The sequence below is a fragment of the Lissotriton helveticus genome, chromosome 1_2, assembly GCF_964261635.1.
Source record: "Lissotriton helveticus chromosome 1_2, aLisHel1.1, whole genome shotgun sequence".
In the NCBI taxonomy this organism is placed as follows: domain Eukaryota; kingdom Metazoa; phylum Chordata; class Amphibia; order Caudata; family Salamandridae; genus Lissotriton; species Lissotriton helveticus.
The window spans coordinates 242,836,832-242,842,831 of record NC_136058.1 but is presented as its reverse complement, the minus strand read 5'-3'; positions in this window follow the sequence as shown (position 1 = coordinate 242,842,831).

The window sequence follows — 6,000 nt, the reverse complement described above, 5'->3', positions numbered from 1 at the left end:
GGGCAATCTTTTCTTAAGCTCAATGCATCAAAAACTGAGCTTATGATTTTTGGTTTCTCTGCCCCTGAGGAGATTGACCATCCTTGGCCTAGATGCCTGGGTCCCCCCCCTGCTCCCAAAAAACAGATAAAAGTTTGGGAGTATGGTTAGACCCTAACTTAGACTTTAAAGTACAGGCATCGAAGGTGGCCGCGATTTGTTTCGGCCTGCTGAAAATGCTGAGACCTATCCTGCCCCTTTTATCATTCGAGGCTCAACGTCTTATGGTTCAGGCCCTTATTCTATCAAGACTGGATTATTCCAATACTATTTACTTGGGGGCACCACATGGTAGCCTAAAGATTCTGCAAAGGGTGCAGAATTGTGCAGCACGTCTGCTTCTGAACCTCCCCACTCGATCGTCTGCCAGGACTGCTCTGAGCCAACTTCACTGGTTGCCAGTCTCAGAGAGAGTGCAATTTAAGGCCCTGTGTACGGTCTTCAGATCTCTCGATGGTACAGGCTCGCTGCTGACGAAATCTATGATTGTACCCTATGCTACCACTAGAATTTTAAGGTCCGCCGACCAGCTTCGGTCTCAACCTGATTATCTTATATTCAGGAAACAACTTAAGACTTTCCTCTTTCCTTGAACTTTTCTCTGGATGTTCTGATGGTTATCTCCTTCAAGCGCTGGGATGCTCTTGAGTAGCCATGCGCTGTAGAAAAGCGTCTTCATTCATTCAGTAAGTAAGTAAAGTACGTTAAAAAAAGTCTTATATAGTGCGCAATTACCCAGAGGGTGTCTCGGCACTAAGGTTCCAGAAGAAAACCACAGAGCCTGAACAAATTGGCCACATCTTTCAACCTAGTGAGAGAAAAGGACATTTTTTTTATTTTCCGGAACAACTGTTGGAGGCGGAGAGGATTTGGCTAAATCAAGGGAGCTCTGAAAGGTTGTCACAAGTTCAGAGGGACTTAGAAGGTGCTCGACAGGATAATAGGGGAAGGTTAGATCGGAAGTGCAAGGCACAATGGTTGACCAAGAATATGCAGTACTTTGAGTATGGCGAGAGGGCGGGTGCCCTCTTGGCATGGAAAGCAAGAGTAGATTGTGAAAAGAATAACATCAATGAATAAATAATAAATGAAAGAGAGGAGAATCAAGTATCCTAGAGAACATGCAAGCCTGCCTTCTCTCTTTATTCTCTGGGCTATATTGGGAGGAGGTGGTGCCTAATGTCGGAATCCTTAAAACTTGGTTGAGAGAGCGATCCCTGCTGACTCTAACAGATGTAAGTTGTGAAAGTTTAGATGCTCCAATTACTGAGAATAAAATCAAAGGCCAAATAAGCAAATGTAAAAACAATAGAGCAGCAGATACGAATGCGCTTCCCAGTGAAGTTTATAAACTCCTTCTAGATGAATTGGTCTAGAAATTGGGTATTTTATTCAATTCAGTGGATAGCGCGGAAGGACAGGCTCCCATGTCTTGGAAAAAGCAACTACCGTACTTATCCTGAAACATGGGAAGGATCCCCTAAAAGCGAATTGCTATAGACCAATCTCCCTGCTCAATGCCGACTATAAGATATTTATGAGTATTCTAGCAGGGAGATTGGTTAAGATGGCCCCACAGCTGATAAATGCCGACCAAAAAGGGTTCATCCCCTGGAAATATATGCAGGAGCAGACGCACCAACTAATTAGTAACATTGATTTGGCTACAGCACGATCGGATCCCTTGGCCGTTGTGGCACTAGACGCGGCCAAGGCATTCTATAGAGTCTTCTGGGTATATATCTGGGAGGTACTTCGGTTGATGGGCTTTGGGCCTATCTTTGTTCAGACATTGATAAATTGCTACCAAGGAGCCTCCACAAAGATCTTGTTAAATGGCATGGTAACTTCCAGCTTTAACATCCAAAGAGGAACAAGACAGGGCTGTCCTTTCCCTCCCCTGCTGTTTGATGTTTATATTGAGCCTCTGGCCCAAGCAATAAGATCAGATGACTTAATGTTCCCCTTTAAGTCCCAGCAATATTGTAGCAAGTTGGCTCTCTATGCCGACGACTTGTTGCAATACACCAACGATCCAGGGCCGGTCATACCAAGGGTCGGAGCACCGTTGGAAGAATTTGGTTCCTTTTCAGGTTATTTTGCCAACACCTCTAAAACAGAGGTGATGTGTTGGAACATTGACAACTGGGAGGGTAGTATGAGTAATGAGTTCAAATACCTGGGCATTACTATTGTAAAAGACCTAGATAAAAACCCCCAGATGAATCTGAATAAGACCATTAAAGAAGTTTACCACCTATTTGCTAGATGGAAGAATCTCCCTTTAACAATTTTCGGTAGGGTCAACTTGGTAAAAATGGTCATTCTTCCTCAGTAGACATAGCTGTTTAACCTGATCCCACTTGACTTCCCTATTCAGGATATTTGTAAAATTCAAAGTAAGATCGGAAGTTTCATAGGGGCAAATAGATTGTCATGGAAAAAGCTGAGACGTAGACTTATCAAAGGGGGGCTAGCTCTTCCTGAAATCGGCTGGTACTCTGCTGCATTTCAATTTAAAAACATACGGATGCTACTTGTAAAACCAGAAGAGACATCCTGGGGGAGGCTATTGGGTGAAATGATTAAGGCGGAGTGTGGAAGAGAAGGCTTCCTCTATAAATTTGGGACACCAAGGCCTTTTAAAAAGGTGCGTCTGAATGTTCTTAGGGCCGCCCTTAGCCTATGGTATAAGGTTAGATGTAGATGGGGGATTGGGTACTATTCGGTCTTTGCCCCGGAGTGGTGTCGAGGATGTTCTATGCAGCATTTTCAAACTTAAAATCAAGGTTAATCTCTCCCTGGTACTGTTTGGGGACGATGCGCTCGGAAAGAATCTTCAGCAGATACATAGAGGCCTGTTGTTATACCTGGTTTTAATAGCTCGGAGAGAAATCTGTATAAAGTGGAAAGAACCACGGCCACCAACGTGTGAGGACTGGCTAAAAGTGGCGTTTGCCATGGACTGTCTGGACCAGAGGGGAGAGAGTAGAGTGGTGTGAACATCTGGCAGGCCCTAGTTGATTTGATTTGATTTGATTTGATTAAGGATCTGTAGAGCACGTAGCTACCCTCGGGCGTCCCAGCGCTATCGTGACAGCCTAACAGTTCTCCTGGGAAGGATTATTGAGGGAACAACCAGGTTTTCAGTAATCTGCGGAATGTGATCAGATTGTTTTCTTTGCGGATACTGAGAGGGAGGCTGTTCCAGAGCTTAGGGGCGTTATATGAGAAACGGCGGCCGCCCATGCGTGCTTTCCTTATTCTGGGACGCTGGCCAAAAATAGGGAGTCCGACCTGAGCTGTCGGGTGGCTTTGTGAGGTATGATGAGAGGTTTTAATATAGGTGGGCCTTTGCCTTGTAGGATTTTATGAGAGATGCATAGGGCTTTGAAGGCAATGCGCTCTTGGATGGGAAGCCAGTGAAGTGCCTTGAGGGAAGGTTTAGCTGAGCATCTTGATTTCGCCCCCGTGAGTAGTCTTGCTGCGGCATTTTGGGCGTGCTGAAGTTTTTTTATGACATCTACTGGCGCGCCCAGGTACAAGGCGTTTCCATAGCCCAGTCTCGATATGATAAGGCCCTGGATCAGAATTTTCCTAGCCTGGGGGGGATAAGAGGAAGGATCTAACGGGCTGCTCGCATGAGCCCAAAGCAGGTGCCGGCTGTCTTTCTTGCTTGGGTTCTGAAGCTAAGATCCTGGTCGAGCCAAAAACCCAGGCTCTTGATTTCTTGTTTTGGTGTGGGAGGGGTGCCCATGCTGGGTGGCCAGGCAAGGGTTTTGGGAAGTTTGTTTGGGGCGCCTAGAAGCATGATTTCCGATTTCTCACCGTTGAGTTTGAGTCTGGAGTCGCCCATCCATTTGGACATATTGTGTAGGCAGGTGACTAAGTTCTCCATGGATTGATCGGCCTGATTGATGGAGACGACTAGTTGTGTGTCGTCAGCGTACATGACCACCTTTATGCCGAATGGTGAGGCGATGTCGTCTAAGGGGGCCATGTAGACATTAAAAAGAGTGGGGCTCAGGGAGGATCCCTGAGGAACCCCACAGTTCAGGGGGAGAGGTTTGGAGTGACCGTAGCTGTCGGCCACCCTAGTTCTATGGGGAAGGGATCTGAGATTGGTATAGTTCCTCTTGGTTGCCTCCGGTCCTATGATTACACCAAGCTTCCAACAGAAGGGGGTGGTCTGAACGGCCCAAGCGAATGCAGTAGCCGCAGGGTGCTCAGTTTAGAATGACGGCTTCTTTTTAAGAATTGCAGACGCTTATTGGTGAGATGAGGACAAAAAAAAAATCCTGACCAACTGTAGGTCTGATTGAGATCTTAAATTTAATGGCATAGAGTTGCAAAGCTTGCTGGCACAAAAGGAGAATCTCCTGCTTCCCCATCTTGCCTTCTTTATTGTAGGAACCATCGCCAATCTGGCCACGCTAGATCTGAGCATACGACCAGGAGAGTGTCAATGAAAGATTTTTTTAAAAAGCTCATGTCCAGTTAGGTGAAGGGTTTTATGCAACAGGCGCAGTGCTTTGAAATGAACTCTCTCCTTGACTGGTAACTAATGAATGTCCAGCAAAGACTGAGGGTTGGAGATGAATTTAGAAACTTTCAAAAGCAGCCTAGTGGCTGCGTTCTGAAGAGACGGAAGTTTTTTCACAAGACGCTTCTGAGCACCCATATACAAAGCTCTACAATAATCAATCCTGGTGATGAATAGAGCTATAACGACCATCTTATATAGTTCCATAGGAATAAATAGAATTATCTTTTTTAAAGTTTTAAACAAGAAGAAGCTGAGGAGGTGGTCTGATTAATTTGATCTGAAAAACACAACTAAGTGTCTCAGACAACTCCCAGATGTTTAGCCTTTCGGAAGGGGGGCGAAGTAGAGCCAAGAGCAGACAGCAACCATGCGGTGTTAATGGTAACAAGATTTAATACATATGAGGCTGGATATGAGGGTATCAGGGGCATGTTTTCTTCCACTAAAGATTCCCCATGATTGGATTTTATCCCGCTTGTAAAGGAGGTAACACTTTTTGGTTTTCAATGCTTTGATTCTGCTCAAGGGCTGCGGATGAGGAAAAAGCTATGGTGCAATAGCAATAGAAATGTTCCTCTCAATGTGTCATTAACTAGGTCTAAAGCTGGGTCTGGTGGCCAGTGGACTAAGGCATTCAGTCCAGGGACCTTTGTTTGCTCTCATTGTGACAGGTTTGAATCCCAGCTGGCACACTCAGCCTTTCATCTGTCTGTGGTCAATAAGAAGAGTATGATTGAGTTGGGTAATGAACATCTGTCACTAGTGTGAAGATATGCTTCAGGGTGACTGTGCACTTTACCAATAGAGAGGTTAAAAAAGGTGGGGTTCAGTATGTGTAGAAGGTTGCTGTTTTGATTTAAGGATAGTGGCAGGACATTTGTGGAATGTCTGTTTAGCAATATGCATATTCAGAGAGGGAAAAGGAGAGAATAATGTAGTTTTATGTATGATGTCATGATTAGAGGAAGTGGGCTGAGTGTGCAAATGTTTCATAGACTAGTTTCCGTGATAATGTATATAGGAGGAATGGGTGTATTGAATTGAATGGACAGACAGTAATTAGACAATTATAACTAAGGCTCCCTGTTTTCCGTTTTTTAAGATTTTTACAGATAAATACAGACTGAAAATCATTGGTTTCCTTGCCTGTATTTATCAATCAATCAATCAATCAGGAATTTGTAAAGCACTCTACTTACCCATGAGGGTCTTAAGGCGCTGGGGGAGAGGGGGGAAGCTGCTACTGCTCGAAGAGCCAGGTCTTGAGGAGCCTTCTGAAGGTGAGCAGGTCTTGGGTCTGCCGCAGATGAGTGGGAAGGGTGTTCTAGGTCTTGGCGGCGAGGTAGGAGAAGGATCTGCCACCGGAGGCCATTCGTTGGATGCGCGGGACGGTGGCGAGGGCGAGGGCGAGGCTG